A 14893-nucleotide genomic window follows, 5' to 3' on the forward strand; every position below is an offset into this window, starting at 1 on the left:
AGGAACCAAATGCTACTTGAACCAAATGCTTTACTCCGCCCTATTCAGTGAGTACAACTATGTATAGTTTTCATATGGCTGAGTGCTGTGTTTTTGTGACCTTTGTCATATCTTTCTGACATGGAAATATAGATTTAACTACCTCTCTGTGATATGAACAATCTCTTTCCTCCTTTGTGTAGCTCTTTGTTCCTGCTGTAAACTCATACTTTGGACTCTTCTCTGGCTACACTGTACACTAATGAGGGCTTACTTGTTTTAGGAACTCAGAGAGGGCAGCGCACTTTGACTCATCATGCTTTAGTGGGTTCTCCTCTAACTCCAGGAGAGGGTCCACAGAACAGACAGGAAACCCCGGTGTGTGTGCATGTGTGTGCACATGCACGGTGTGTACGTGTGTTAGGGGACAGGGCACATATAGCCAGAGGATGACTTCAAAGAGTCGGTTCCATCCTTTTACCTTTACACGGACTCTGAGGTATCAAACTCAGTCCATCAGACTTGAGTAACAAGTGTCTTTACCACTGAGCCATCTTGCTGTCCACAATTACCCCTTTCTAAGGATACCGGACATTTGGGGCCAGGCACCCCACCTGTCCTGACAGACAGTTGTGAGCCGCCATGTTGGGTGTTGGCAATGATCCCGGGCCCTCTGGAAGAGCAATCAGTGCTCTTAACCACTGAGCCATCTCTCCAGCCCCATGATTTCATTCCGGTGGTTACAATCTGGGAACCTGAGAGTTAGGTGTTCCACCCAGGGATTGTCAGGGCCATAATTCATCCCTGACAGAGATGGTCCTAGTATCAGCCCAGATACCACTCTGTTGGGTACCTGTTGTGCTGATTCTGACTTATGAGAAACCATAAAACCCAAAATCTTGATGGTTAAGGGAGATGGCCCACTTCTGCTGCATAAGTTACAGGTATAGCCCATTAGGGATGCGGAGATAGCCCAGCTGGTAAACTTCTTGCTGCTCAGGCCTGACCTGACTGTACCCACATGCCCTTGTCTCCCAGGCTGTGTGCTTTCTGCTTCGTCTGGATTCTGGCCAGTATCACGGAGTTGCTCTGGTGAGGGCTGGCTGCTCTGAGGTCTTGAGTCTGTGCCTGACTCTTGGCGCATGCCCTGGCACATTACCTGTGCCCTTTCATCCTGAGGTCTGTGGTAGCCTTTCAGTGGAGTCGGGAAGAAAGGGGGGTGTGGCCGCAGCCCACCTGTCACCTCTTGGCTGACCAGCTTGGTTACCTGTCATCTGAGCTCAGCTCTGGGGCTGACACGTGTGGCCTAGTCTAAGCCAACTCGGAGAAGGGTCAATGAACTGGAGGAGCTGGCACAGGAGACACAGGCACCTGAACTCTCTAGAAAGTCCAAGGTCAGGCACGAACAAACTTCCTTTTCAACTGAAAGCTTCCTTTCTGGCATTCACCCTGGTTCTCTGCTCACATTTTTCTTAGTGCCCAGTGGTCCTCATAATTACACGCATCTCTTCTGCAAGCGTGTAAGCACCAGGAAGTGAAAGCCTTCCTCTGTCTTGTTTGTCCCCCAGCATTGGACCTTGATATGTGTGGTAGCTACGTAGGTATGTATTTGTTTTGTGCTCATCTTTCAAGTTCTTGCTACAGCACCTGGCGCTCAGTATCAACAAATGAAAGAATGAGCGGATGAATCAATCAATCAGTCCTTCAATCAGTCAATCAATCAGTTTCAGGTATTTATCCAATCCATTTATCTACTTCTTGCCTGGATCCCTGCCTGATTCTTGATGATCTCATATAGTCTTTAGTAACTCTGTACTGCCCAAGCTTGCCTAGAAGTTTATGGTGTAATTCTGTTGACTGGAAAGTTCTTAATACTAGCTGAAATATGTTTTTCTGGAGACTTCCAAGGCATAAGTCTTTTTTTTTTTTTTCTGTGATCACCCTTCAGATATTTGAAATTGGTTCTTATGCCCACCCCCTCCTCCAGGATAGCTCCAGAATCATTTATGAGATACATCATAAAACAGGCTAAAGAGTTTACAAAGGGGAAGGAATGAGTGGGCAGGACAGATACTCTTTGATTAAGAGCACCGGCTACGCTAGCAGAGGACCCAGGTTGAGTTCCTAGCACTCACGTGGTAGCGCACAAATGTCTGTACCTCCAGTTCCAGGAGACCCGACAGCTTCCTCTGGTCTCCACAAGTGTTTCCCATAGTGGTGCACAGACACACATGGAGGAGTGCAGTCTGAGGGTGAGGAGGACGTAGGTGAGAAGGTAAATCGAGGCAGAGGCCGATTATAAAGGCCTTCAGTACTAAGTCCAAGAACGGCTTCAGTCAACCAGGCTCTGGGTTGTGTTTTTCTCTGGGATGTCTTCTCCAGATATGGTGGGCTTAACTGGTAGACCCGTACCACCTTCTAACAGATGATTACTGCCCTAGTTTACCATGTACTGAGTTCTCACCAACCAAGAGCTTTCCACGTGACCCAGGGGAAGGCCCAGGCCACCTCTGTTGACCCTCACTGATGCATGTCCTGTGACTGATTCTCTGCCAACAGGCCTTGGGCTTTGGTTTGTTTTTATGGTTGTAATGTTGCGTCCAGAGACATTGGGCAATTCCCCACAGGGCCTTCTCTTCTCAACCAGAAACTCTGTAAGGCTTCCCTGGGGTCAGCAGGAAGACTTTGTTGCTATAAACAGTTCGTTTGAAAGGACTGGTGTGATTTTTTTGGTGTGGGAGGGACTTGTGTGGCTTCATAAAAGAAATCGGTTTAAACTGACTCTGAGATGGTATAATAGTGAGGAATGCTAGATGGCTGAGTAGACAGCCTGTGGACATAACCGACATTTAAAATGCTCCAATGAGTGGACCTTTAAAATATGTCTGAGCAAGTAGTTTTCTCTCAGTGCCCCTTGTAACGCTGCTTCCTGTTTCTACTCAGTAGTTGAGAACAGCAGTCCCTTCAAGCTGACCCACAAAGGCTAGCTTCAGGCTGTTCGTCCACCAGGAAGCAGGTAGGCAGTGGTTACAGCAGGGTTCTGAACACCTTCCCACCCACTTGTTCCCACTGATACTCAATGGGAACAAGAGGCCATTTTGTACCGAGAAAAGCCCTGGTACTTGTCCTATTTCCTCTGCCAGTCTCTTGAGTGTCATCTTGTCCCATCTGCTGCCTTGACAGTACCCCCACAGGCTGGGAAATTTATAACAATCAGAAATTGGTTGGCTCATGACCCTGGAGGCTGGAAGTCCAAGATCCAGGGGCCAGCATCTACTGGGGGCCTTCTGATGCTGCCATACCCCAGCGGAAGGGCAAAGAGAGACAGAGAGAGCAGGAGGAGGTGGAACTTGATGCTACTGACATTAGGAATTCAGTCAAGAGGTCAGCACTTCTTAAAAATCCCCATCCCCCCATCCTTGCATTGAGGACATTTACAACACCTGATCTTTGTAGGGGGCATGCACCTCTAAACATACAGGGCATGTTAAGTTGGACAACCTGAAAAATCTAGGTCTATTCGTTTGCTAAGTAGGGTGTTGAGATAAAATACCGCTGTGAATAACAGAAACTTATTGTCTCGAAGTTCTTGAGGCTAGAGGTCTGAGGCCAAGTTGCTGGGAAAGGTCGGTACTTCCGAAGGCTGTCTCTTTCTTACCTCCTGGTGACTGGCTGGTGAAAGTCATCACTTGCGTTCCACATCTGTCCAAATTTCTCCTTTTTAAATTTTACTTAAAAAAAAAATTATTGCCTGGCATGGTGGTGCGTGCCTTTGACTCTGTGAGTTCAAGGCTAGCCTGGTCTACACAGAGAGTTCCAGGACAGCCAGGGCTACACAGAGAAACCCTGTCTCTCTCTCTCTCTCACACACACACACAGGATTACTGTGTGTGCACATGCACGGTGTGTGCGTGTGTTAGGGGACAGGGCACATATAGTCAGAGGACAACTTCAAAGAGTCGGTTCCATCCTTTTACCTTTACACGGACTCTGAGGTATCAAACTCAGTCCATCAGACTTGAGTAACAAGTGTCTTTACCACTGAGCCATCTTGCTGTCCACAATTACCCCTTTCTAAGGATACCGGACATTTGGGGCCAGGCACCCCACCTGTCCTGAGACTACAACTATGTCTACAATGATTTCACTTTTTTTTTTCTCTTTTCTTTTTTTTAAATTTATTATTTTTTATGTGCATTGGTGTTTTGCCTGCATGTATGTCTGTGTGAGGGTGTCAGATCCCCTCGAACTGAAGTTACAGACAGTTGTGAGCCGCCATGTGGGTGTTGGCAATGATCCCGGGCCCTCTGGAAGAGCAGTCAGTGCTCTTAACCACTGAGCCATCTCTCCAGCCCCATGATTTCATTCCGGTGGTTACAATCTGGGAACCTGAGAGTTAGGTGTTCCACCCAGGGATTGTCAGGGCCATAATTCATCCCTGACAGAGATGGTCCTAGTATCAGCCCAGATACCACCCTGTTGGGTACCTGTTGTGCTGATTCTGACTTATGAGAAACCATAAAACCCCAAATCTGATGGTTAAGGGAGATGGCCCACTTCTGCTGCATAAGTTACAGGTATAGCCCATTAGGGATGCGGAGATAGCCCAGCTGGAAAACTTCTTGCTGCTCAGGCCTGACCTGACTGGTACAGCACTTGCCAATGATGTGTGAGGCTTTGGACTGGATTGCCAGCACTGCCAAAAATAAAATAATAAAATAAAATGATAATTATCTCAAGATAAATAACAGAGACTAGGAAATGAAACTGAGAGAATTTATGAAGGGAAATGGGGTTTTTGTTTTGCCCCATTCTCTCTGTTCCAGTACTCTACCTCACTGCTGTCTTTCCCAGGGCCCCAGCACCCTCTAAGGCATCATAGAGAAACCTGTTTATTATGCTTATCTGTCCCCTCCCACTAGATCAGGATCACTGTTTTGCTCAGTGAGATACTCCACACCCAAGGCACTATGCCTAGCATTTTAATAGTTGAATGAGTGGATGATTGAGCCTACGGCCTACATTCCCAGATGGCAGGTCATGTGGCCTGCCTGGGGCAGCTGAAGGCAGGCACATTGACCATACATGGCCCTATACATCTGTGGCTGCTGACCTGCACGCCAGGCCCTCCTTTGGTCTTGTCTCCGGCCACACTGGCTTTTCTGCCCCTACCAGTGGCCGAACAAGTGCACTTTGCTCAGCCAGAGCCTCTCCTGCCTGTCTCTGCCTGGCTAATCCTCGGGTCTGTGGGCTCAGCTGAGACTGTCTAGGATCCCTCTGTTTAGGTCAATGCCACTCAACAAGGAAAGGAACTGACTTTAGACTTAAAAAAAAACAAACCCTCTGGAGAAAATTCTTCACATTCAGTTTTGTGGGGTGTGTGTGTGTGTGTGTGTGTGTGTGTGTATTCATGTAGAGACCAGGGGTCAGCCTTGAGTGTCTTCCTCAATTGTTCTCCACCTTATTCTTTGAGGCAGGGTCTCTTATTGAACCTGGAGCTCATTGATTCACCCAGACTAGCTGGCCAATGAGGTGTAGGAATCATCTGTCTCGGCCCCGCCCCCTAGTAGAGGATTATAGGCATGCACTACTGTGTCCAGCTTTTTTTTTTTTTTTTTAAAGTTTTTAATTTATAAAAAAAAATGTGTATGGACGTTTTGGCTGCCTATGTGTCTGTGTACCGTATGAATGCTTGTCTTCTATGGAGACCAGCAGAGAGTGTTGGATCCCCTGGAACTGGAGTTAGGAGTGGTTGTGAGCTGCCATGTGGGTGCTGGAGATCGACCCTGGGTCCTCTGCAAAAGCATCAGGTGCTCTCAAGCTCACATCATCTCTGGTCTGTGTCCAGTGGTTTTTTGGTTTTGTTTCTGGTTTTCTTTTTTCGAGACAGGGTTTCTCTGTGGAGTTTGGGTGCCCGTCCTGGATCTCTCTCTGTAGACCAGGCTGGCCTCGAACTCACAGAGATCTGCCTGGTTGGGCCTCCTGAGTGCTAGGATTAAAGGTGTGTGCTACCACTGTCTGGCTATGTGTCCAGCATTTTTATAGGTATTCTGGGGCCTCAAAGAGTCAGGCCCCCATGTTTTCATAAGTACTTTACCCACTGAGCCATCTTCCCAGGCATTTTTTAAAAAATTTTATTTCTTTTTTTTTTTTCCAAGACAGAGTTTCTTTGTGTAGCCCTGGCTGCCCTGGAACTAGCTCTGTAGCCCAGGCTGGCCTTGAACACACAGAAATCTGCCTGCCTCTGCCTCCTGAGTGCTGGGATTAAAGGTGTGCACCACCACCACCACCACCACCACCACCACCACCACCACCACCACCACCACCACCACCACCACCGCCTGGCCTTTTATTGTTTTACAGACAGGGTCTCACTATGGAGCCCTGGCTAGCCTGGAACTTGCTACCCAGACCAGGCTGGCCTTGAACTTGCTTTGGTCCTTCCACCTCCACCCCAAATACTCTCAGCCTTTGTGTTCAGTCTTCAAAGACGATAAAAGACTTTTCATCACTGCGTATGATGGGTGACTGCCTGAAGACTCTGACCTCTGAACTGGAGACTTGGGTACAGCCTTGCCTTCCCTGAGTCCAGCCCCTCTGAGTCACCCTGGAAACTGGTTCTACAGGGACATACCAGGAGGAACTGTGTGCCTAGGTTTGCAATGACTTTACTGGTCCTCTGTTTACCCAGGATTTAGAGTACCCGAGGCTGTCTGTGCTAACAAGGCAGGGAGCCAGCCTGGCCTCCCAGGGCATCTGGCCTTATTGCCCATCCTCCCAGCAGGACCAGGACAAATGCTTCTCCAACAAATGACGGCATGACAGACAGCCCTTCCTAGGACCCTGGAGTTACCCAACAGAGAGCTCTGGGAAGTGAAACCCAAGTAGGCCGTAGAGAATTCTAGACCACAGACATGGAGAGTAGTTTCCCCCTCTCTACACAATCATTATGATACTTAGTTTTGCTTAGTGGGGGTGGAAAGAGTAAGACAGGGTCTCACAGTGCAGCTCAAGCCTTCAATGGGAGATCCTCCTGCCTCAGCTTTCCAAATGCCAGGATTACAGGCTTACACCAGCACACTCAGTTTTGAGATGCGGAAATTTAGACAGAGGGTAAGCAGTACATTTAAAGCCATATCGCACATATTCTCAAAGAGAAACACAAGAAACAACTATTTTCTGGGCCCAGGTTCTGGGGTTAAATATCTGGAATTCTGGGTTCAGTCTCTGCTAGCTGTAGGACCAAGGCCTAGGAAGAGATGAAGTCAAATTTACCAGCTTTTACTCAGAAGTGGACCATATACACATGGCCAAGGGTTCCAGTCTCCATTCACTCTATTTGTAGGAGAATCTCAACGTGTGGACTTTGAAAAGCTCTTTGGAGGCTGGGCACGGTGGTACATGCCTGTAATCCTAGCACTTGGGAGCTGGAGACAGGCCAGCCTTGGCTACATAGTGAGTTTGAGGCTAGCTTGGGTTGCAAGTGACCCCCTCCCCCTTCCCTGTCGTTCCCCCCTCCCCCCGAAAATGTATAGCAGGGGCTGGAGACTTGGCTCAGCAGTTAAAAGCACAGGCTAATTTTCCAGAGGACCTGGGTTCAGTTCCCAGCACCCACATGACAACTCATCATTGAAAGGTTTCCATACTCCACCGATGCAATACATCAGATCAGGTCGAATTAAAGTCCAAGTTTTAATCTGAGCAAAGCATTCCCCGGTGGTCTCAGGGGAAGAGGGGAAATCATAAGGCAAGTCTATGGGCTGGACCTTAAATACCCTGTGAGGTGGTCTTGAGGAGCTCTGGGGCAAGAGCGGCCCCTTGGTGTGCTTTCTGGGGGGCGGGGTCTGGAATGGGGGTGTGGCAGAGTGGAGCTTCCCAACAACCGTCATCTGTAACTCCAGCTCCAGGGTATCAGATGCTCTGTTCTGGCTTCTGCAGGCACTGCACACACATGGTGTACAGACAGACAGGTAGGCTTCCTCTGTAGCATCCTGGAAATGAGACGTGTGATTACAATTACAGAAGGTTCCTTTGGAGCTCAGTGACAGAACACAGCCCCTCATGCTGAAGACCTGTGCATCATTCATTCTGCCAGAACATTCTAAGGCACAGGATCCAAATTTAAGCTTCACTTCACATATGAAAAGCAGTGCTCTGTTCCTGTTTATTGTTGTTGTTTTTGTTGATTTTTTTTATTTTGAAACAGTCCATAATGTGCAGTTCAGGCTGGCTTGGAACTTAGCCAAGATGGGCCTCAAACTTGTGAGCCTCCTGCCTCAACCTCCTAAGTGCTGAGATTACAAGGGTATAATGTCGCCGGGCAGTGGTGGTGCATGCCTTTAATCCCAGCACTCGGGAGGCAGAGGCAGGCGGATCTTTGTGAGTTCGAGGCCAGCCTGGTCTACAGAGCGAGATCCAGGAAAGGCGCAAAGCTACACAGAGAAACCCTGTCTCGAAAAACCAAAAAAAAAAAAAACCAAACAAACAAGGGTATAATGTCATACTCAGCAGTGGTATTTTACTTTTTGCGGGAGGAGGGCTGGTTTTATTCTTTACTCTTCCAGGAAGGGATACAATTACAGTGTTGCAAGCTGGTGTTTGAAATTTTTTCAACTCTTATTTTTCAAAGATTTACTCGTGTGTGTGTGTGTGTGTGTGTGTGTGTGTGTGTGTGTGTGTGTATACACAAAGGTGCATGTAGGTGCCTGCAAAGGCCAGAAGAGGGCACCAGATCTGCTGGAGTTGGAGTTACAGTTGTGAGTTGTCTGTCATGGATTCTGGAACTCCAACTCATGACCTCTGAAAGAGCAGCAAGTGCTCTTAGCCACTGAGTTATTTCTCTAGCCCAAGGAATTGTGTGTTCTGGAGTGTTGGAAAATGACATGTCCTGTGACAAGACAACTCACATAGTAACTGAGTCACCAAGACACCACCTCTATCTGGCCTGCATGTGTGGCTCTCCCCTTCGGGAGGATAGTGTGTTATGGGTTCTGTGACAAGCCTCCTGTGGCTTTTATTGCTTTGGCACGCTGAGTGCTTTGAACAAAAGAACCAAGGCACTTCTGACCTCCTGCTCCCGCCTGGAACCCTCCTTCTCTTCAGAAGTACAGGGAGGGGCTTTCCCTGAAGGTTCCTTATCTTCCTGGAGAGCCAAGGAAAGACTCAACTGTCACATGCTTCTCCCTCCCCAGCAATCTCAACACCCAGGGCAGATTACCAGGAGGGGAAGAGACTGGAGGTTAGTGTCGCAGATGTCCGTCACCTGTTCTAATGGCCGCCCCAGGCAACTTTCATTACCTGCGGGACCTTTTATGTGCTTCACAAGACAGCCTTCAGTGACCGCATTCCCTCACTTCTACCTTAACAAGCATTGCCCCATCGTCTTCGCAGACACCCAAAGCTTCCATTCCTCTCTGTAGCTCAGGATGCTAGGCCAATGGCAATCATCTAGATCCCTTCAAGGCTTATATTTGTGGGGCTTCTGCTTGGAATCCCAGGGTATAATCGTATGGTTTCTCTCCTGTTCGTCTGCCTACCATCAACTCATTTCATAGATAAATCATTGAACCTTCAGGAGGTTAAAACACGACCCTTTCCACTGAGGTTTGTAGGAAATTGATTCTGAGGGGCTGGTGAGAGATGGCTCAGCAGTTAAGGGTGCCCACTGCCCGAGTTCAATACTTGGGACATACATAAGCGGAAGGGGAGAACTTACTCCCGGAAGCTGTCCCCTGTACTCCACACACACATCATGGCATGCCACTTCCCCTGCAAAAATGTATCCATAAGCATAAAACATTTTTTTTTTTTTTTTGGTTTTTCGAGACAGGGTTTCTCTGTGCAGCTTTGCGCCTTTCCTGGAACTCACTTGGCAGCCCAGGCTGGCCTCGAACTCACAGAGATCCCCCTGGCTCTGCCTCCCGAGTGCTGGGATTAAAGGCGTGCGCCACCACCGCCCGGCCAGCATAAAACATTTTTAAATGTGATTTTGGAGTTAGAAAAATGAAAGTATGGGATCCGATAGGGTTAGGGACTTACTAATCTGTGAGGAGCAAAACCTGTAGGCAACCAGTAGCTTGGTACTCAGACAAGTCTCACAAGGCCCAGAGAGAGGCTGGTGGGAGGGGACCAATCAGCTTGCTGAGATAAGGTCCATAAAGAATGGAGGTCAGACCTAACACAACAAGCTGGACCGAGCTTAGCTCATCCTCGAACTCTGACAGGGACCTGGCTGTGGCGGAAGCAGGTGGAGTGACGATGCGTAAATGTCACCTGGAGAGACAGGCCCAGTGTGGGTGCTGGGCACAGCTGTGACAATAGCCCCGAGAGCGATGTTACACACGCTCATTTGAGAGCCGTGGAAGCCCAGCTCAGACAGTGAAACAACCTGCCTGCACCTTACAACATCAGACCAATCTCACACCCCCTGCATTGCTGAGTGGAGGAGAAGTCTGATAAGACAGAAACAGAGAGAAAAACTCAATGCTTTCCAAAGACGCCATGGAATCAGACATGATGCCACACGCATGTGACTCCAGCACTCTGGACGGGGAGGCAGGAGGATCAAGAATTTAAGGCCATCCTCAGGTACATATAGAGTTTAAGACCAGCCTGGACAACATGCGACCCTATCTACAAAAGCAAAACAAAGACACACACACACCCCAAAACTAAAGCAAACAGCTTGGGAATATAGCTCAGTTGGTAGAAGGCTTGTTTAACATGCACAAAAGCCCTGGGTGCGATTCTTAGCACTGTGTATCTGAGCCTGGTGTCCAACACCTATAATGCCAGCACTTGGGAGGTGGAAGGAGGGAGAGATCAGTTCAAGGTCATCCTTGACCACCTAGTGAGTTTGAAGCCAGCTTGGGATATATGAGACCCTGTGGTGATATACTGTGTACCCTAATAAACTTGTCTGAGGATCAAAGGAAAGGACCAGCCACTAGATTAGACATGGTGGCACACACCCTTAATCCTATCACTCAGGAGGCAGAGATCTGTCTGGATCTCTGGGAGTTCAAGACCACACTGGAAACAGCCAGGCAGTGGTGGCACGCACCTTTAATCCCAGTACCCGGAAGCACACATGCCTTTAATCCCAGGAAGTGATGGCAGGGCGGAGAAAGGTATATAAGGTATGAGGAAACAGGAACTAAAGCTGTTCAGCTGAGATCCATTCACGTGAGGACTCAGAGGCTTCCAGTCAGAGGATTCATGGAGTTGGTGAGGTGAGGTCGGCTGTGGCTTGCTCTGCTTCTCTGATCTTTCAGCTTTCACCTGATATCTGGCTCTGGGTTTTTTATTATAAGAACATTTAACATTCGAACAACAAGACCCTGTCTGGAAAACGGCGAAAACAAATGAAATAAGCAGGCGAGTTGGATGAGGCCCATAGCATACATTCTACAAGTACAACCTTCTCATTCGGCTTCTGACAGCTGTGTAACTTCAGTGTGTTTGGTTTTTTTTTTTGTTTTTTGTTTTTTTTTTTTGGTTTTTCAAGACAGGGTTTCTCTGTGTAGCTTTGCGCCTTTCCTGGATCTTGCGCTGTAGCCCAGGCTGGCCTCGAACTCACAGAGATCCGCCTGCCCCTGCCTCCCAAGTGCTGGGATTAAAGGCGTGCGCCACCACCGCCCGGCTTCAGTGTGTTTTTTTAAATTGCATCTGTGTGTGTGTGTGTGTGTGTGTGTGTGTGTGTGTGTGTGTGTGTGTGTGTTCAGAGAAGAAATTGTGAGTTCGGTTCTCTCCACCAAGTGGATTATTTCAGGGATCGAACTCAGGACATTAGGCTTGGCAGCAAGGGTCTTTCTGAGCTATCTCACTGGATTCTGCTCGATAACTTTGTCACATGCAAAGATGTTGGATAGAGTTTAAAGGACGGCGCTTCCCCTTTCATCTCAAAGAATAGCAAACCCATTGGCAACAAACACACATCCACCCCTCACATCCACCTGGCTGGCTGGCCGGCCATGAGGAAAAAAGGAACTTATGTGTTGGCAAAGGAGGATGCTGGGTAAGAGCACAGACATCCAAAGTAAGATCTGTAAAGCTATTTAAGCCGTGTGTCAGGCCACGACATGCAGTTTCACCTGAATGTCCTTTATTGTTCAAATTATTCTAATTATTGGGAAGTCTTAAAGTCTCTGTATTGGGGTGAGGGGCGGGGGAGGGGCTGGCTGACGACCTCATGGTATGTCTGGAGGACAGCTCATCTGTCTGTAAAGCTGTTTTGTTGTGGGTCTCACTGGCTTCCTTCTGCCAAAGGAAGTTCCTATTTGTTTGGCTTTTGATAAAGGCACCGTTTTTGATCTTTTGTCCATAGTCGGCATCTTTGAGAAGGGTGGGGCCTCCTTGGAAAATCAGCCTCAGTTTTGTGATGGTTTGGTCACCGTGACTTTGGGGATTGGTACCCAAGACACGACCCTAGAGAGAACAGGGGCCACTCGAGTGCAGTGACACACTTCTTTCTGCTTCTTGTCACATGGCAATGACCAGGCACTTGCTTTGTTCTCTAGGCACACCCCCCCTCTCCATCCCCCCCCACCCAGCGGTCCATCTACTTTACCATTGGCTAATCTTGTCAGTGGCTCCAAAGGCGGTAATGAACCCAGCCTGCTGCTGGAGCTGTGTGCCTGCTTCGGGCCCCTGTCTAGGCGTGATGGGCTTATGAACTTTTTTTTTTTGAGATGATTTCTCTATGTATTCCCAGCTGTCCTGGAACTCAGTATGTAGACTAGGCTAGCTTTGAACTCACAGAGTTCTGCTTGCCTCTGCCTCCCCAGTGCTGGTATTAAAGGCATGTGCCCCCATGCCTAGCAGCTTATGAACTCTTTGTTGGATTCTGCGGGTTACTTTTTTGATTTCTTCAAGCTCATATTTGGGGGGCTCCTGCTTGTAATCCCATGATATAATCATGTGGCTTTTATCCTGTTTATCTGCCTGCTGTCAAGGTATTTTTACCTTCCCAGATTCCTTTTCAGCAGGGTCTCAGAAGTCACAAATTTCAGATCTCCCCACAGCCCTGTACACACACATATACATACTTCACACACACACACACACACACACACACACACACACACACACACACCCCACACACACATCCCAAAAGCTCCCCAGCTGAGCAAGGAGTATTAGGAATAGAAGTCAGGGCCCAATGTGGTGGTATTTGCCTTTCACCCCAGCACTTGGGAGAGAAGTTTGAAACCAGCCTGGTTACTACATTGCAAGTCCCAGACCATCCAGGGCTACACAGTGAGACCCTATCAAGAAGAAAAAGTGTACTGGGCGGTGGTCCCAGCAGTCAAGAGGCAGAGGTAGGTGGATCTCTGTGAGTTCAAGGCCAGCCTGGTCTACAGAGCAAATTCCAGGATAGCCAGAGCTACACAGAGAGACCCTGTCTCGAAAAACCAAAAAGAGGAAAAAACGAGGAGGAGGAGGAAAAGGAGGAGGAGAAGAAGAGGAAGTAGTGTGTGGGGGAGGGGATGTGTGTCTATATATGGAGGAGATATCACTTACTAGGCCATGGGTGGCTAACATTTTAAGCAGAACCAGATGTGCTGGTGTGAGTGCTTTTCGCAACTGGGTAGTGCAGGCTTTGCCATGAGATCTTCTCAGCCTAAACTGAAGATGCCATACAGGAAAATCCCAGAGTGGCCTCTTCCTTCCCCGAACTCTGGGCACCAGGAGGATGTTCAGCTCTTCACTGGTTCCCAGCTGCCTTCAGTCTCTCTCAGTCTCCTGTTATCTAGGGAGGCACCAAGGGTATCAAATGACAGTTTGGGGACCTTAGTTCCCCCTTCACACACGTCGAACTCCATAAACAATTGCAAACAAGTGCGTCATCATAAGAAACCAGTTATCTCTGCAAACAGGGTGAGGGGTGGGGCAGGGTGAGTTCGTTTTTCTCAGATCTGGTTATGTACAGACCACCTGGGGAGGTTGCTAAAGTGTAGGTACTGATTCAGGCCTGATTGGGGGCTCTTAAACCCCGAGTTTCTAACAAGTTCCCGGATGATGCCAAAGCTGTTCTCGGGAAATGACAGTTTGGGCAGCCCTACCTCTCCCTCTCCCCAGCCAGCGGAGCTCTCCTGATGCTATTTACAGATTGAAGGACTGGGTGGGAGGAGGAGAGTCCCAGAGCTTTAGGTTTCGATTAGTCTTTCCCCATCCCATCCCATCCCATCCCATCCCATCCCATCCCTACCCTCTCTCTCTCTCTCTCTCTCTCTCTCTCTCTCTCTCTCTCTCTCACACACACACACACACACACACACACACACACACACACACACACACACACACACACGGGTGGGGGTGGGCAAGTCACATTAGGGACCGGCAGGGACTGTGCGGGTGCAAGCCTGCAAGCCTAGACCTGTGTTACAGTCTCGACTCTACTGAGAACTGCCAGGAGCTGCACCCTCTCCAGCCCCAGTGTGCTGCTGTGTGTGCTCTCTGGAGTCCATCAGACCAACAGCTGAAAGTCCCTCTCACTCCTTGTTTCTAATGAATAAATACGAATAACCAACAAGTCTCCCCCTGGTTCATTGGAAGCCTGAAGCCTTGGCTTGGCAGTCCAACTCCATTTCCCCTCATGTGTCTTTGGAAGACATCATCTTTTCTGGTCTCTGTGCCCTTGCTTGTCAGTCGCCAGGGAGGGGTTGAAAGTCAAGGGATCTGGACAAGCCAGGACAGAAAATGAGCTTGCACACGGAGACGCTTAGCATAGTTCTTGCCAAAAGAAAAGATCAGTCAAAATGGTTGACTTGGTTTGTATTTCTGTGAAGAATCAGATGCATGGGGGGTTGGGGGGGTGTGTGGAACCAGACATTGCCCTCCGGTCATCTGGAAATGTGAATTCTAGATTCAAGGGTGAGGGCTAGGGAGATTGCTTAGCAGGTGCAAGCAT

This window comes from Peromyscus californicus, unplaced genomic scaffold (genome assembly GCF_007827085.1).
Source record: "Peromyscus californicus insignis strain IS unplaced genomic scaffold, ASM782708v3 Scaffold_19__1_contigs__length_69161282, whole genome shotgun sequence".
NCBI lineage: Eukaryota > Metazoa > Chordata > Mammalia > Rodentia > Cricetidae > Peromyscus > Peromyscus californicus.